Source organism: Pantherophis guttatus, chromosome 1 (genome assembly GCF_059756535.1).
Source record: "Pantherophis guttatus breed Tessera chromosome 1, ASM5975653v1, whole genome shotgun sequence".
In the NCBI taxonomy this organism is placed as follows: domain Eukaryota; kingdom Metazoa; phylum Chordata; class Lepidosauria; order Squamata; family Colubridae; genus Pantherophis; species Pantherophis guttatus.
The window spans coordinates 187,209,852-187,228,069 of record NC_142063.1 but is presented as its reverse complement, the minus strand read 5'-3'; the positions used below and the strand labels follow the sequence as shown (position 1 = coordinate 187,228,069).

The window sequence follows — 18,218 nt, the reverse complement described above, 5'->3', positions numbered from 1 at the left end:
CCCCATGGTCACATGATTGTGATTTGGGCATTTGACAACCAGTGCACATGTACAACAATCAGCCAGGTGTTGTCATTTGTGACTTTCACAGCTGGCTTCCAACAAGCAAAGTCAATGACATTGACATGACATCATGACTCGTCACCTCTCGTCTGGACTATTGTAACGCTCTCTACATGGGGCTCTCCTTGGGGTACACCCGGAGGCTCCAACTGGTGCAGAATGCGGCCGTGCGGGGGATTATGGGAGCGACTGGGCGCTCCCATGTGACTCCTCTCCTGCGCGAGCTGCATTGGCTTCCGGTAGACTTCCGGGTGCGCTTCAAGGTGTTGGTGATCACCTTTAAAGCGCTCCATGGCTTAGAGCCAGGGTACTTACGGGACCGCCTTCTGCCACCAATAGCCTCCCACTGGCCAGTTCGCTCCCACAGAGAGGGCCTCCTCAGGGTGCCGTCGGCTAGACAATGCCGGCTGGCGACCCCCAGGAGGAGAGCCTTCTCTGTGGTGGCACCTACCCTTTGGAACAATCTACCCCCAGAGATACGAGTGATCTCCGACCTCCGGACTTTTCGTCGGGCCCTAAAAACTCATCTCTTTCAGTTAGCCGGTCTCTCTTGATTTTATGATTTTATGGTTGATTTTAAATTTTGATATGGATTTTAAATTGATAAATTTTAAACTATGGGCCAAATTTAATTATTTTAAATCTATTTTTAATCGTACTTTATGTATAAATGTTTTTATTTTGGCTGTTCACCGCCCTGAGTCCGAAAGGAGAAGGGCACTATAGAAATTCGAATAATAAATAAATAAATAAATAAATAAATAAATAAATAAATAAATAAAATGCTTAATGATCTCCATAATTCATCTAACGACTATAGCCAAGACTGATATAATAACAGAGTAACAGAGTAACACAGTAGGAAGGGACCTTGGAAGTCTTCTAGTCCAACCCTCTACTCAAGCAGGAGACCATTTCAGATAAATGACTGTCCAATCTCTTCTTAAAAATCTCCAGTGATGGAGCACCCACAACTTCTGAAGGCAAGCTGGTCCTGATTAATTGTTCTCACTGTCAGGAAATTTCTCCTTAGCTCTAGGTTGGATCTCTCCTTCATATGTTTCCATCTGTTGCTTCTTTTTCTGCCTTCAGGTGTTTTGGAGAATAGGTTGACTCCCTTCTCTTTGTAGCAGCCCCTTAGATATTGGAAGACTGCTATCATGTCACTCCTAGTCCTTCCTTTCATTAGACTAGACATGCTCAATTCCTGCAAGTGTTCTTATCCCCCAGTCTCCAAATCATCTTTGTTGCTCTTCTCCGCACTCTTTTTAGAGTCTCAACACTTTTTTTGTACTGTGGTAACAAAAACTGCATGCAATATCCAAGTGTGATCTTACCAAGGCATTATAAAGTGGGGCTAACACTTCATTTGAGCTTGATTCTATTCTTCTCTTAATGAAGCCTAGGACTGTGTTGACTTTTTCAGTGGGATGCAGCATACTGCTGACTCACATTTAAGTGGCTGTCCATTAGGTCTCCTAGCTCTCTCTCACACTTAGTGCTATTGAACCAAATACCACCTATTTTATAACTGTGCATTTGGTTTTTCTTGCCTAGGTATAAAACCTTGCTTTTCTCACCAGTGAATTTATATTGTTGGATAGGGCCCAGTGTTCAAGTCCTTTTGGATCTTGAACCTATCTTCTGGAATGTCAGCTATTCCCGCCAGCTTGGTGTCATCTGAAAATTTGATGAGTTCCCCTTCTATCCCCTTATCTAAACCATTGATTAAGATGTTGAAGACTACTGAGTCTAAGACAGAACCTTGGAGTATGCTGTCTAATTCCATTAATGTACATGCAGTTCTATTGAGGACTACAAATTCAGTGTGGTTAATTAGCCCGTTAAGAATCTCTCTGATTTGGATGTTGTTTGTCCCACATTTTTTTTATTTTACCAGATCGTAGGTTGTGGTCTACTTTGTCAAATGCTTTACTGAAGTCTAACTAAGTTACCAGTCCTAATTGCAGTTGTTAAGGTCTATCTGTACTTTCAGTCTGCAGCAGGAAGACATATCCAGAGATCAAATTTGTGATGGAAAATGAGTAAAGGCAACAGAACCAAGGCTGGATACCCCTCTCAGCTATGGTAGGCTCCTGCAATGTGTTCCTGAACTTGGTTTAAATTAAATTTCAAATATATCTGATGCCTGTATGAAACTTCAAGACATGCACTTTCCCTTTCAGCCCCCAAGCAAGATGCAAAATATGATCTTCAGTGCTAGCCTGGAGAGCAGTATTGTATATAAAGCACAAATGGCACAGAAGAGATGGTGAGAGTGACCCATCAGACTCCCAAAATATTAGTTCACAGAACAGGCCAGTTCAGATGGAGAAAATAGTCAGCTGGGAGAATAGAGCTGGTTACTACCTGGAAAATAATCTGCAGCTCCACTACAGACCCCAACTCAGTAAGGACAACATAGTGATTAATTTAGGATTTCTTCTTATTTTTTCCTGATCTTTTTCCATGTTTAATATTTTTCAAAGGCAATTGCTCTTATTATCATATTGTCACATTAAACCAATGTTTCTCAATCTTAGCACCTTTAAGCAAAGTGGCTGGGAAATTCTGAGAGTTAAAGTCCACATATCTATTAGGATTAGAAAATACATTGTAATCAATCAAAAAGGGGACAATGAAGAAAATGAAACTATGAGAGACATGGTGGGGGGGGGAGTCACAGTGGAAAGCAGACCACGAAGAAACACTTGTTAAAAAGAGGATATATTTATATGTTGTATGTTATGTGTTTGTCAGAATGTTTAGTAATAAAACAATAAAACTTTTTTTAAAAAAAATAAAGTCTACATATCTTAAAGTTTCCAAGCTTGAGAAACTCTGCCTTAAGAACATGAAATTAAAAGGCTGAAAATTTCTATAATAAGACAGAACAATTGTTTGCATAATTTGTCTTAAAATTTTATTTTTTACTAAAATCTTGAGAACAGCTGAATTCCGATGCAAAATGATAGTTTTATATATCTAAATATTCTAGACCAAGCTAGAGAGCATCAAGGACTCCACAGTTCAAGACTGACCTACAAATATTCTCTTCAATTGTTGAGTTAAAGTTTAATAGTGTGCATGTGGGGGTTGTCTTTTTATGAAGGTTTCACTATGATTGTTTTGGTTTTCTTTACAGTGGATGGTTCTGTATTATTGTTTCAAATCCTCTAGAAGGATCTCACTGAAAGCAATGAAGATGGCACTTTGCTTGGGAGGCCATGGTGTTTTTTACAGCTCTCTTTTATTCCCCATCCCAACTCAGAAATACATTATTCTTGGCTGTTAATTACCAAGAATCTGGCAATAGAGCATTTTCCTCCACAGCTGTTCTTACAGGTGAACCCAAATTACTATAAATCTTCAGAAGATTTATACTCTTCTCTAAGCACTCTCAGTTTATGACTGGCATGAACAATGAAAGCTACCTGCACTGAATTTTCAGGGTCTAACTCAAGTTTTCCCTCCTATTACTATTTTCATTTCATCTTAATTTCTGAACTGTTTCTCTTTGAATCTCCATTGGGACTTTTCTTATTGAGATTTATGACTCTATTTTTCTATTTTGGGAGGACAGCTTAATAAGGTAGCATTCCTGAGTTCCTTGTAGTATTTATTTTCTAACCTGGCCTATCTCAAAAGAATGACCAAAATATATTTTTGGGGAAAAAAACAATTTTCAAAATTCAAAGATCTCCCTTGTAGATTTCTTCTGCTCCTTCTGCAAAAATTTCAATAATTATCAGGAAAAAAATGCTTCCACAAAGTTGTTACGTAGCGCTATGTGATCTGTATTGCAAAACTCCAAGTAACAACTAGAGGGCAGTAAAGGACTGCAAAATACTCCCATCTAACTATCATCTACATTTTTGCAGTTCAAACTTGATAGTCTAAGGCAGAAACTACTACATAAAGGAACCTTATTCAGAGCACTAACACTCCCTGACAGCACCCTTTTTCATTTTTTTCAAAATGCCTCTGCTCCTTGAATCTGAACTTAAGCCTGACCTAAAGCAATTAAAGAAATGAAGCTTTTCATCTCACATTAACTCTCTTTCTGTTTTGGACATACCTCCTCTGTCAAGGAGAGCTTCTTAGTTTTTTAGAGGCAGGGGTCTCCTCTATGGAAATGCAGGTTGCCGCTACATCCTTAGGTTAGCAGCTCCCTGTCCCAAATCTGCAGCAGCCCTACTGCACTCTCTGAGTAGGAAAGTTCTGCTTTGGAGCTTAATTTAGAAAAGCCAGCCTTGTCTGTGTCTCTCATTCCAGTTTTGTCCCAGAAGGCCTTTTCCAGTGGCCAAAATGCCAGTGAGAAAAAAAGGAAGCTGCAGGGCCAAACTTACATTCTCAGAGCTGCATTTTTTTTTTAAATGAACAGACAGACAGACAGGTAGGGAGATAGATGATAGATAGATAGACAGATGATAGGCATGATATATCATTACATAAAAATACTTTGAAGTCTTTTTAAGTCAGCCTTCAGAAATGTTGTTTGGCTGATCTGCAGTAGATGAAATGTGCTGCTGCCAAAGCAGCTTGGCAAGAAGAGGAAACACAGTTCTAAAAAAGGATAATTAAGACACAGGCGCTCAATGTACTCGCCTCATATTTCCTGTTTTAATAGAGGATGGATGATATTCATGCAACAAGAAGCATTCAGCCAATTCCATTATTGCAACCCCAGGAGAATCTGAAGGAACAACTATTTATCCAGGACAATTTAAAAGAACAACCTGAGAGCCTTAAAAATAAAATTGACCTGGATTCTAGAAGCATTTCCATCTGTGCTGTTATTAAATAGCATATGCAGGTTGTTATATACTTTTACACTTTCCTCCCCTTCCCCATTTTTATTTCTGATTTGCTTTTCTGTACATTTAGTACACGAATATATGTTTCTAAGTTAAGTTTTGTGTGTTATCAACATTTTAGATACATTAAAACAATGAATCTACACAACCTAGGAAACTTTGAGGAGACTTCAACCTTTTCTTCTAATCTTCTGGTTCATTCTCTTTCTGTTCTGCCCGTCAGCATTCTTTGGCCATAATGGCCTAAACATTGATACATAATTATATTATTTTAGTTACTGTAAATTAGATACCTCATTGGCTAACCAAAACATTGATTGCACCTGTGTGAGTTCTATTAAATATCGTTATATGCATTGATATGTGATTAGGACACGGTGATATCAGTGAAGAATATTGGTCAGAAAAACAGTACATTGCAACAGTTTGAGGAGAGCGTGTTCAACTGCAGTCAGAAGATAATTGGTTTTCTTCCTTCTTTATATAATGGAAACAGGAAAGCTGACCTTCAACTAACAAAGCAGGACAGGCCATAATCCTCATAAACAAATTGAAGCCAAACTGTAATCTTACAAGAGAACATCTGGCCCTCCATTTTGTCCATGACAAGGTGACATGATCTCAGAGAAGCTCCCACAGGGGAATTCCACTCTCAGCCTGTTCTAACAAACGGAAAAAAAATGAGAATGCCGTCAATAATAAACTAAAACAATCCAAAGTGAGGAACAGTAGAACTGCAAAGAGATCTAAGTCACAAGTGGCTATTAAACTATTATTTCAAAAGAAATTGGAAATGATGTAGAAAGAATTCATAACCGTAACCATTCATTTTGTCTGTGAAGAATGGCATTTCTGTGTCCTATAACTGTGCAAGCCATATGATAGGCTTCTTTGACTAGAAGAACAACTCATTTTAAACACATATTTTAAGGGGTTTTGCTGAATGGAATTATCCATCTATGACTAAGAATACATTTTTGCCTCATTATAAAACTCAGCAAAAATAGTTTAAATGTATTAGTTAAAAAAGAGATAAACTCACTTTTCAAATAGTGCTCATTTGGATTTGTCTGATTTTTGTTTATATACAAGAAAACATATTTTAAAAGTACCTAATCTTTTTATTAAAAACCAAGTTTATCTAAAGCCCTTAATACTATACTGAAGGATAAAATATGAGTTGAATATGTCACTGTGTAATACAGGAGCAATTATCTAATATGAAACAACTCTGTCTATCTAGCAAATAGGTTAAGGCAGATTATTTCAAAGTGGGTGTATTAAATTACTATTGCATGCTGTATGAATGAATCAATGAAATTTCTATCTCTAGATTTTTTAAAAAATTAGACTTTTTTTAAAAAAAGACTTTTCTATTCTTTTTTCAGGAATGATAGCCATAATTACCACCACCACCCACAATGTATGTGCAAGAAATACAGAAAAACACAATGTTACAGAGAGGAATATTTAGCAATATAAAGAACTAAAGCAGGCTGGTTTTGCATGTGGTTCTGTTCCTCGGAAACTCTTTGCATTCCCAAGAATCAGGCAAACCCTCTTACAACATGACAAATTACTATTAAAGAAGGTTAATAAAATAGAAACCACAGATTACAGGCATGTTTTAGCCAGAGACATTTTACAGATTTTGAGAATGGGAATAATGGAATCAGAAGCAGTTTCTGTATACCATTTACAGTCAGATAGCCATGTATTTGTACCCATCTTTTGGCTAGCAGAAAACATGCTAGCTTGAACTGTTTTGCCCTCATTGTTGATCCCTATTTTACTACAAGAATGAGGCCAGTGTTTGGTTTTTTATAGGTTTAATGAAGGACAAGTTAAGGAAAAAAGTTGGTAAGTACTCCATTGTGTCATCGTTTCAGAGATTTTTTTCCTTACCTAAACAGAGGAACAGAAAAAAGCCATGGGAGCATGAGTGACTTCTGACTTCCTGATGGTTTCCCCATTGAGCTTTTGGCAGGGAGCATCAGGAATCTTTCCTTCCTTCCTTCCTTCCTTCCTTCCTTCCTTCCTTCCTTCCTTCCTTCCTTCCTTCCTTCCTCCCTCCCTCCCTCCCTCCCTCCCTCCCTCCCTCCCTCCCTCCCTCCCTCCCTCCTGGATTTTTCCTATAGCCACTTATTCAGTCAGTAGTGATCTAAATGGAGCAAGAAATTTTAGGATTAATACCATTATTCTATGTGGGTTAGAAGCACTGCTGTTGAAAAGCAATCTCCCAACAGCACTTGCAAATAAGTATGAAAATGAATATTTCAGTTTCTTGACTTTAGACATTGGAATGTTAGTACAGAAGTTCACTACTAACAGCCAGCTGTACTATCCTTATATGCCAATTCATTATTATTCTCTACGTCAGGGTACAGATAGTCCTTGACCTATGACCATTTAATTTAACAATCATTCGAAATTACAAGGGTTCTGAAAAAAGTGACTTGCATTTAATGACAATCGCAAGAAGCCCCATGATCAAATGATCAAAATTTGATGTTGGCAACTGTTGTTGGCAACAGGCATGTAGTTACAATGATTGCAGCATCCTAGGATTTTGAGGTGATCCAGGAGTCCATTGGCATTCATCCTGATCTCCAGTTAAAAATTATAAAATTGATATATCAGACCTTTGTTTTGCTATGGGCTACTGTTCTAACTTTTCTTCCCTTTCCAGCTGCCTAGCTTTTTCTGTAGTTACCATTAATTTAAAGCATGACCCGTTGAAGTATGGATCTTCACCTCAAAAATTGGACTTTTCTCATTTTGTAACAGCATGTGGGCTTAGGATAAGTTTCACTGCCTCACTTTCATAAACACACAAGGTACCAACATCCAAGTAGCAGATAATCAAGAGTCCAGGTTTTTTTACCTAACCTGAAGCTTGGTCACTGAACCAGACAAGTCTAACAATCGAAGAAATCCTGCCCAAAACAAATCAAAAGAAAGCGAAACAAGCTGATGTTGTTCTGGTAGCTATTGGGTTGCATCAATTCTGCCAACCAAGCATACTGATCTAAAACACCATTGCATTTAGAAGGTGGGGCTACATCAGGGTTGCCAAACTCTTCAGATCATTAACCCTTTTATGAAGATTTAAATTATTCTTCAACTCCCAAGTATTTATTACATGAAAATAATTTAATAAATACCTACTTTAATAATATTACAAATAAGAACAACAACAACAATGGATAGTTCCATCAACTCTTGGGGTTCGTATTGACCACTTTGGAGAACCTTGAACTACTTTCACCATGATGGGAAGCAACAGAGCTCCAAAGAACAATTTCCTGTAGCCATGACTGACCAAGTTCTTTCCATTCTCCATTTCCATCCTTCTCCACATTCTCATGCTATTTGATGGATCTATGTATATGTATTTATATAAGTGGGTCGCTGGATAGAGAAGTATAGAGCAGAAGCACATCCATCTTCACCAGCCCATGTAGGGCATATAGAGAGAATCCTGTCCATAATGTACACCTACCCTTTAACTGATTCCCCCCCACCTCCAATTTACCACCAGATTATACAACCTGCTGTATGATCCCCAGTGACACGCAGATTTTCCAACAACTACTCTCCTTTGAACAGGACAATTTTTTTTTGAGCATACAATGTTTCTCTGTTATTGAATTGAGCTGCTACTTTTGCTTCCACTTTGAACCCACGTATATATGCTGCACCCTTAATAATTCCTTCATGCATAAATGTGCGTTCATGTGCATATGCATATTCACATGCATTCTGTTAAATGAAAAATACATGGTTTCAGAAGGGAAGCCGAATTCCTGTACTGTATAGCAGTTGTGGTGTTCTGAAATCTCAGGTTGAGCAAAAAAACACCCACAACCTTCTGCTAGCTTGTTAAGAAGAGAAAAATCTAAGTATTACTGCACACTCAAACCATAGAGAGTAATCACAAAACTAGAAGGCCTAGTTTGCAGCATTACTGAACAGCCATTAGAGAATAGTAATTTGATCTTAGTTGAGTTGTGACAGCCTCCATTTTTTTTTTAAAAAAAATGATGTTTTGAGTTTATAGGCAATGCAGAAAACCACTGGTGAAGCTTTGAAGAAAGATTTCTACTGTACATGAAAAAAACAACAGGGCTAATAGAAAATACCAATCTTCCTGACAATGGCTGGAGCAGATGTTTTTAATGTTTAAAGTACTGACATTACTTACATTCATGGTCACCCATGAAATAAATAACTTTAAAGGCCTATTGAAGAAATTAGACTTTCTGTGTGCCATGAATATATAATAGATAAGAATTGCCTTCAAATTACTCATACAAAAGGAGATTAATTGAAGTATTTGTAACAGAGCTGAAACTAAAGAATAAGTCTTGTGATGTGGGTATGTTAACAAAATCTTTGATCAAAGACCAAATTGTGTGCAACTTAAAAACAAGACTGCAAGAATATGTATTTAGAAAGGTGAATTTTCTCTAGAAAATACTACTCATAAATGCCAAGCAGCAGGAGTTGCTCACTCATATTTGAAAAATATGGAGCACATCAAAGATAATCCCCAGTACTGGCATTACTTATGATACAGAGCTATGTTAATCAGAAATATGTATTTGACTCTAACAAAGAAACCAGCAGTAGGCAAAAATAAAACGGAAACAGAAAAACTTCTATGTAAACAATGCAGTAATGTGGTATGAAATATGTCTATAAACAATGTTCACCATACAGACAGAAATATCACAAATGTGGAAAGTATATTACAAGCTAAAATGTGCACAACTACAGAAACAGTTCAAGACACTTATACAGAAGTGTCAAAGGAGTATGAATCCAAAGATTATGTCTTCATTGATTTAACCCTCAGGACAGAGTGAAATAACAGAAAGGAGGCCTGGTTGAGATGATGACCACTAATAGAATCCCTATTCTTAGTAAGGAAAGAAAACTTACTTTTTAAAAAAATCTGAGGTTCAAGTCAGGGTAATTGGTAAAAGTGACTATACAATAGATTGAAAATAAACCAGGAACCTCATATACAATCATATGTTAAGGGCCAACACCCACACTAGATGGCTGTGAACTTCCTTTAAAATGAAGAGTCACTCCATATAATATTAAAGCATTGTAACAGGAAATCTGGGAAGAACTATCCAAGGACTGGACAAATCTGAAAATTTAGAATATTAGCATTTCAACAGCATGACTTGGGTCTTAGTTTTATACTTTGCAAATATTTAGTAATGGCAGATATTCCACCTGTATATCTTCCAGATTGAATGCTAAGTAACAAAGAGGGCAGTGAACCTAAAAGTCATGTGAATGGCATAGACAGAAAAATCCAGTGAGTTGTCATATAAGACAACAAACCCGCAAAGCCACTAAAGCAGATGAAATTCATAAGGAGATTCCATAAGACAATCCAAGGCCAGGCACAGGAACAAACATTATCCAGACATTTTCATCTGGATTGAGTTTTTAGATTTAAAGGTCTCTTTCTCTAAGGTTTCTCTGCATCATTATATCTTGCTCATTGTAACCCAGAATTTTAAGCTGCTTCTATAAAGGTTACTGAGCGATTGATAGATCCAAGAGATATATCAGAGATACTCTGCACTGCCTTATAGTAAAGCATGAATTGTTCAGTGTAAGGTTTCTAAAATACATCATCTTACTTTACTAGGACTTTACTAGACATGAGGATTTTCCTTTCATCCCATGAAAAGGGTACAGTGTTGTTCGTCCTACTTCAACAGTATTGAACAAAAGACTCAGAGAAAACACATCTAAATTCTTATCACAATGACATATGCCTCCTTGTTCATTCTTTCAAAAAGAAAGTGTAAAACATTCAGAATACTGGGGACTTTAAGCCAAACTGATATTGCAAAGCTGAGTGGAAGGCATCTTTTTCCAGTTGCATCTGAGAATGAATTCAGTTATATAATGAAGATATACAATTAAAAGAACATACCAACTGAGGGTGATGACGGTTATCCAAATACTATAAGACTAGTTTTGTGTAACTAAGAAGCTGAACAAACTAATTGAAGGTACTGAACATTTCGTGAATAAGATATTTTACTAGGAAAAGCGGGCTGTGAGGAAATTGGTATTTTTAACGGTTGAGCCTACTTATGAGAGTAATGGTATGTTCCTTGCAATACAGCTGAAAGTTTTTTTTAATTGTTCCAGATCAGAACTGCATCAAGAAAGCCTTATCATTGCCTTATCAACATCACAAGTGATGACTGAAGCATACTCATGTCTGAATGGTCCTATGAGGTGGGTTCCTTGCATGAAATTAACTAGTGAAACAGCACTCATTAAATACGGTTATATTCTAGGGTTTTTGTGTTGTGAAACTCAGTGTCTAATACATGAGCCACTTCCCGGTACTGACCACTCTAGTTTCTGTTGCATTTAAACATTTTTCACCATATCCTGGGCTTTCCAAAAGAATATTAAGAAGTTGGAGTTTGCATCAGGAGCCTGGTGCTGTAAGAAGAATGGCTTTATTCTTTTGCTTTATTGAAATAAAATCTATATCAAGTAGAACTATTGCTACTGGTGCTGAAGAATTAGAGTTTAATTTGGTTCAAGTTTTTTGTTATGGACATCTTTTTCACAAACAATGGAAAAGGCTTGAGGGTTTGTTTTTCAAAAGCCTGTTATGAGGAAAAATACCAGTCTATTAACATTTCATGTAAGTTTTCCTTAAAGAAATCAAATACAACACATGATGAAATGAGGTTGACTTTTAAATTTTTTATTCATTACTTTTTTATTTTATATGAAAAGACTTACTGACATAAACATTATGTATTTTTGTGACTTGACTTTTTCACAGTCAGTAATTTTGAAAAGTAAAATAACTTTACATAGACATCTCTTGTTTTGCAGTGGCAATTACTATGAACAGGAGGTAATTTTTTTAAGCAAAACATTTTTATTTTAGTATACAGACTAACAGGAAAAGATTTATCTCTCATCTTATATATGTAATATATATATATAATATGTAATGTGTGTGTGTGTGTGTGTGTGTGTGTGTATACACACACACACATTCCAATACAAAACAGAGTTCATTTGAAGGATAAACCAATCAATAGTACAGATCATCATTAGGACAGAAGATAACAGCAGAAGTGCAGAAGATAACAACAACATTCTGGGCTCTAATTAGCAAGTTTGTAGTATGGCAGTCACAAGATGAGGGCAGTCTTACGCAATCTCCCCCCTCCCCCACCCGGGACCTTTCAGGTAACCTTGCCCTTGGAGGCTTATATCAGCAGCCGCCATTCTTACTTCTAGCCCTTCATGCAAACATTTTGAGCTATTTATCTAGTCATTTGCATAAAAGGGAAGGAAATGCCCTTCCATAACAAAGAATGTTGGGGTTGGGGAGAAAAATAGCTGTCCTTTGCGAGAAAACCTTCCCTATCAGAAGATTTTGAGCAGTATTTTCTTTTTATTTTAAATAGTAATTTTATTAAATGTTACAATAACAATAATAAAAAGTAATACAAAGGAAAAGAAGAAAAAAAATAGAAGATACAGAAAAGAAAGAAAAAGAGAAATTTAAAAAGAGAAATATAAAAAAGAAAAAATAAGAATATAGTAAATAAAGAGAAAAATATATAAAGAAGTGACTTCTCTCTTCATCGGAATACAAATAGTTTTAGAAACTTAGCAAAATTAAGATCTCTTCTTCCCAATCCATCGCTTATCTATGAACAAACCCACAAAGCCTTATTAATTCAGTCATGATATCAGCAAAAGTAGATTAAGGGTTACCAGAGATAGCAACATATTTTATGCCTATTTTAACATTGATCAAATAAGCCAATTGTATATTCTTTAGTCCAGTGGTGGGTTTCAAAAAATTTTACTATCGGTTCTGTGGGGGTGGCTTGGTGGGGGTGGCATTGCTTGGTGGGCATGGCATGGGAAGGATACTGTAAAATCTCCATTCCCACCCCACTCCAAGGGAAGGCTACTGCAAAATCCCCATTTCCTCCTGATCAACTGGGACTCAGGAGGCAGAGAATAGATGAGGGGGGGGCAGTCAGAATTTTTACTACTTGTTCTCTGAACTACTCAAAATTTCTGCTACCGGTTCTCCAGAACTGGTCAGAACCTGCTGAAACCCACCTCTGCTTTAGTCCCTTTAAATAATAAACTTGATTTTTTTTCATTTTTCATTTCACTCTTGGTTTGTGATTTGTATATCCATTATACTTATTAAGACATCAGCGAGTTACTTTTGTATTTCCAGTGTAATATCCTCTTTCATGGCATTCTTGTAGACTGTCATTTTAAAATCCACTTTCAAATCAGTGTTGATCTTTTCAGGTAAAACCTGTTTTCCTTCCATAATATTTTTTAAACACAATCTATGTATAGAGACAGACACTCTTAAAATTAACTTCTGGGTCCATCGTTCTCAAATATACTTCAATGTGTCCAGTGTTAAAATATTTTGCTTCATTCTTAATTATTGAGTTTGAGAGTTCTTCAGTTATAATTTTTAGTTTCCTCTAATTCCCTCTAATGTCTGATTTATAAAATCTTATCTTATTATTTTAAAAAGAATTTTATTTATTTATTTATTTTTTTATTGAAAAAGTTTTTCAAATACAAAATTTTCCCCCCTTTTTTCCCCCCTCCTCCCTAACCCCCCCCCTCACCCTCCCCTTCCCCTGTGACTTCTTCATAATAAAACCCAAATTCATAACAGGTTATATAATACTTTACCATCCCCTTACTCCATCTCCATATGCTGACCCTTTCTTTCTAATAAGATTATCATATCCCCCTTATACTATACATTTCAAAATGACTTTCTACTATAACATTATATAATAACTCCTAATTTAGCATAATAATAAATCAAATCTTTTATGTATATTAATCTATCATTTAAAAACAACCTTCTGCTATAAAACTATATAATAAATCCTAATTTAACATTTATTCAGTTCATAGTCTACCCATTTCCTTCACCCCCATCGTTATATCTCTTAATTCAAATCTTTTACATATATTCATATCTAAACATAATATCCCTTTTCTTAAACTAAACAATCAATAAACTAACCTGTCTCCACCCACTTTCCTACAAGACTACCATACTTAATAATTCTTAATATCTTTATTCTTCTGCCCACTCCACTAAAAAATATTCCCTTATGTAAATAAAATCCTCTTAAAAAGACTTTAGGCTTGTAATCCATATAATATCTTCTGTAATGTCTTTCAACTAGATTATAAACTCCATCACCCATATTAGGGTAACATCACATCCTAATTCCAACAGTATGTTCGGTATCTTCAATTACCATCTGTCCCAAAAAAAAAAGATAGTTCCAATCCATTCAGTTTAAGGCCCTTTTCACATCCCAAAAGTACAGCACTGCAGAAGTCTGTCACTCTCCTCAGGATAATATAAACCAATACTTTGCCTCAGCTATCTTTTCATGTATTCAATCATCTCTTAAATAACTGGCATTACACTGTTGTTTAGTTTAAAAGTTTTTGTTTTTGTGAGATCTGCTTCTTCTTTTCTTAATTTTTTGTGGGTTGGATCTCCATCCTGAATTCCTTTCTGTAGATTATATATCAACTATTTGGTTTTCAAGCTGACCTATAACTTGATCTTGTTGGTTTTGCTTTTGTGGCTTAAATCTCCATTCTGGTTCTATAAATTGTATATCAACTGATTGATTTCCATGCTGGTTTGTGACTTGATAAGTCATTACATTAGAATCCAGAGCCGCCTATCTTGTATTAAATGGTCCAGCTGAGACCTCTGAAAGAGAATCCAAAAGCGGCTCATCTGTAGAGACCTCTGTAACTTGTTGTTTCTTCATTACTTCCACCTCCTTCTGCTTTTCTTGAATTTCTATCTCTTGTTGATTTTGCTTTTTGAGGACCTTGTAGTAAAATTCTTCCGCTTTTTCAACAGTATTTAGCTGATATCTTTCTCCTTGATATCTCAATATTATACCAACTGGAACATCCCACCTGAATGAAATATTTTGTTTTTTTAGCTCAGTCACCAAAAGTCCAAATTTCTTTCTATCTTTTAACATCTTAGGCGGCAATTCTTTATATATCCAGATCTTTCTTCCATACAATTGTGGAGTAGAATTAAAGGATTTTTGCACAATATCATTTCTTATTTCTTTATCTGTGAAGTAAATCACCACATCTCTAGGCAGTTGCCTTTGCTTTGCAATCCAAGAATTTACTCTATAGGCCTTGTCAATCTTACAAGATACCTCCTCAGGATGAACCTTTAAAATCCCAGCCAGAACTTGAGCAGATATTTTTCTTAGATCATCTCTATTATTTTCCTATAATCCTCTCATTCTGACCGCAAATTCTGTGAGCCTGTATTGCATCATTACAACTTCTCTTTCAATCCCTTGCTTTATATCTTCTGCATTGTAAGTCTCGTGACCAGCTTCCTTTTTAGACTTTACTTCTAAACTATTGTCTTGAATATTTATCAAATCATTTTCAATTCTTTGTATTTTATTGTCCAAATTATAAATCTTATCATCAACTTCCTCCATTTTAGACTCTAATAATTTGATATTTGTATCCATCTTTATAACAACTTCTGAAAAAGCATTAGTCACTGTTACAATCTTTCGTTGCAGATTATCATACTTTAGTTGTATCATTTCTTTAATTTCCTGCCTTAATTTCTCAAATTTCTGGTTCATAGTCTCATGATATTTTGCCATTTCCTCCTGAAGAAATTCTTTTAAATTAAAACCATTCTGCAGAGTCTGTAGGCTCAGAGCTTGTTCAGCTAATTGTGGATGGGGGAACACCCCCCCCCACTGCTTGTTTGTCAGCCATCCTGCCACACAAAAAAGCTCTTTTTTTTTTAAAGAAAACTTCTCCCCAAACAAGATCAAATACAGATCTCCAAAAAAAAGAAACTTAAAATGGATATTTTCCTTCTAGTCTAGCCGGCACTGTATATTTCGCTACTGTGTAGCTTATTACGGAAGGACTTTCACTTTCGGCTTTCTTCTCAAGCCTCAGCAGTCGCCATTTTAAACTTATTTTTTCCGTTCAGTTAGAAACACTTGTAAAATCATTAAAAATACTTGCGGTTTAGGGTCCCAGGTACAAATCTCGCTCTCTTTAACTGAACCATCTGTTATTTTATTAGTTGGTCCGGTCCCAGCGCCTAGCTCTGCAAAAAGGCAGAGTCCTCCCGAAGCCCGGAGCAGCGGCGAGCGAAAATAGGGAGCCCCGCTCTGCTCATCCCCAAGAGTAAAAAAAAAACTCTGGGGAATTCGCAGAGGGCTCTACCTGCCCTCGCCTGCTCTGGCTCACATTTCCATCAGGAAATGGAGTTTTTCGAGCCGCCTTTCAGATGTAAAGGCGGCTCTTTACAGGCAACGGGGCTGGCGGTCACGGAGGACCGTCTGGTGGCGACGGAAACCAGACCGGAAGTCCCAAGAATTTTATTTATTTATTTATTAAACAAATTTATATATTTATCCAACTCACACAATTTCTCCAATTAAAAACAAAAGCATTTTCCCATGGGAAGGATTCTTTATAATTAATTCCAAAATCTTATTACAATTTTATCTGGACCCAATCCATGTTTAACTTTTTAAAAATTCAAGTTTTAATCAGCCTTTTGTTCTTTATTCCCATGTTTTAAAATTCTTAAACTTGTAGTTAAAACTTCTTTCACTAAGGATTAAAGAAACTCACTCAAAGCTGTAGAACATGCCAATCCAAAGGTTCCCAATAGCTGAAAAACAGTTAACAAGCAATTTCCAAAAATGATTAGAAGTGGAAGTATGTGAACCCAGAGTGTACCGAATTGACCATGGTTTCCAGAAGATGGCTATTTCCTCATCTCCCAGAGCCCTAAACATATCAGACACTGTTGTCTTGCAATCTCCTCACAAGGAGCAACTCTCTGGAACTCCTGTGGATGATTTCAAGGCTTTGAAATGATTTGAGGCTGTAATAATGGAATTGGGTACAGCATTCCAGGCGTTGACCACTCTGTTGCTGAAATCGAGTTTGAAGCGATTTACCTTGAGTTTGTATTGATTGTTTGCCCGAGTACTATTGTGGCTGAAACTGAAGAAGTCGTTGACAGGCAAGACATTGTAGCAGACAATTTTGTGTACTATGTTTAAATTGGACCACAGGCGGTGCAATTCCAGATTGTCTAAGCCTAAAATTTTAAGCCTGGTGGCATAGGGAATTCTATTGTGAGTAGAGGAGTGGAGTACCCTTCTCGTGAAATACCTCCGAACCCGCTCAATCATATTAATGTCTGAAATACAGTGTGGGTTCCAGGAGGACAGCTGTGTTGAAGAATTGGTCTGGCAAAGATTTTGTATGCCGTAGTTAGCAATACAATATTATTGGAGAAAAAACTTCACAAAATTAGGTTAACAACTCTTAGTGCCTTTTTGGCAATGCTGTTACAATGAGCTCTGGGGCTTAGATCGTTTGAGATGAGTACTCCTAAATCCTTAACAGAGTGAGGGTCGTCTACGAGATTGCTTCCGTCCAACTTGTATTTGGTGTTCTGGTTTTTATTGCCAATGTGTAGGAAGAACATTTATTAGTTGAAATGTGGAGTTGCCAATTACGTGACCATTCTGACATATAGTCAAGGTCGCTTTGTAGGGCAGCAGCTTTGTCAGTGGTGTTAAATAATTTTACATCATTAGCAAAAAGGACGCAGCTGCTTATAATATGATCACATAGGTCATATTAATGTAAAGCAGAAAGAGTGTGGGTCCTAAAACGCTGCCTGAAACATGGTTCATGCACAAGCTCATATAGCCATAGGTTATTATTTTTAAGGGTAGCTTTATTTTGCTCTCAAACACAGCCAAAGTCATGGAATTGCAGAGAAGCCAAGTTGTTTTCCCACTTGTGTGAAAGTGCCATATGTATGCTTCCTCCCTGGCTGTCTTCATTCAGTGTTTTATTCCCTCTTGTATCTTTGCTGTGTAGTCCTCAAAGTACCTGGACACACATAGCAATAGTGATGCTTCATTTAATCCAATAAATTGTATTCATAGACTTCCGCCACACTAGATAATTCTCTTGCTTTGGATAATTTCTTGCCAAGGAAAGGATTATTTTTAGAGAAGAAAGAGAAATCTGTGTATCCTCTGGATATGGATGATGCCTCACATGATTTATTTCAGGCAAGCTATTGCACAGTAAGTGTAATGCTGCTATGTTTAATAAGGATCTTTGGTCTGAAAATAAGTCAATATAAAGACATTCTCTAAAAGAAAATTTCCCATCCTTTTCCTGCCCCCAATGGAGCCACAG

The 18,218-nt window shown here is 36.6% G+C and overlaps 1 long non-coding RNA gene across 1 annotated transcript; it reads left to right on the top strand.

Moving 5' to 3' along the window:
- Positions 1-1,194: 1,194 nt before the first annotated feature.
- LOC148116693 (uncharacterized) lies at positions 1,195-2,884 on the top strand. The gene is made up of 2 exons (XR_015733701.1): positions 1,195-2,151; positions 2,250-2,884. It is a non-coding gene; the product is annotated as an uncharacterized LOC148116693 (long non-coding RNA).
- The last annotated feature ends 15,334 nt before the right edge of the window (positions 2,885-18,218 follow it).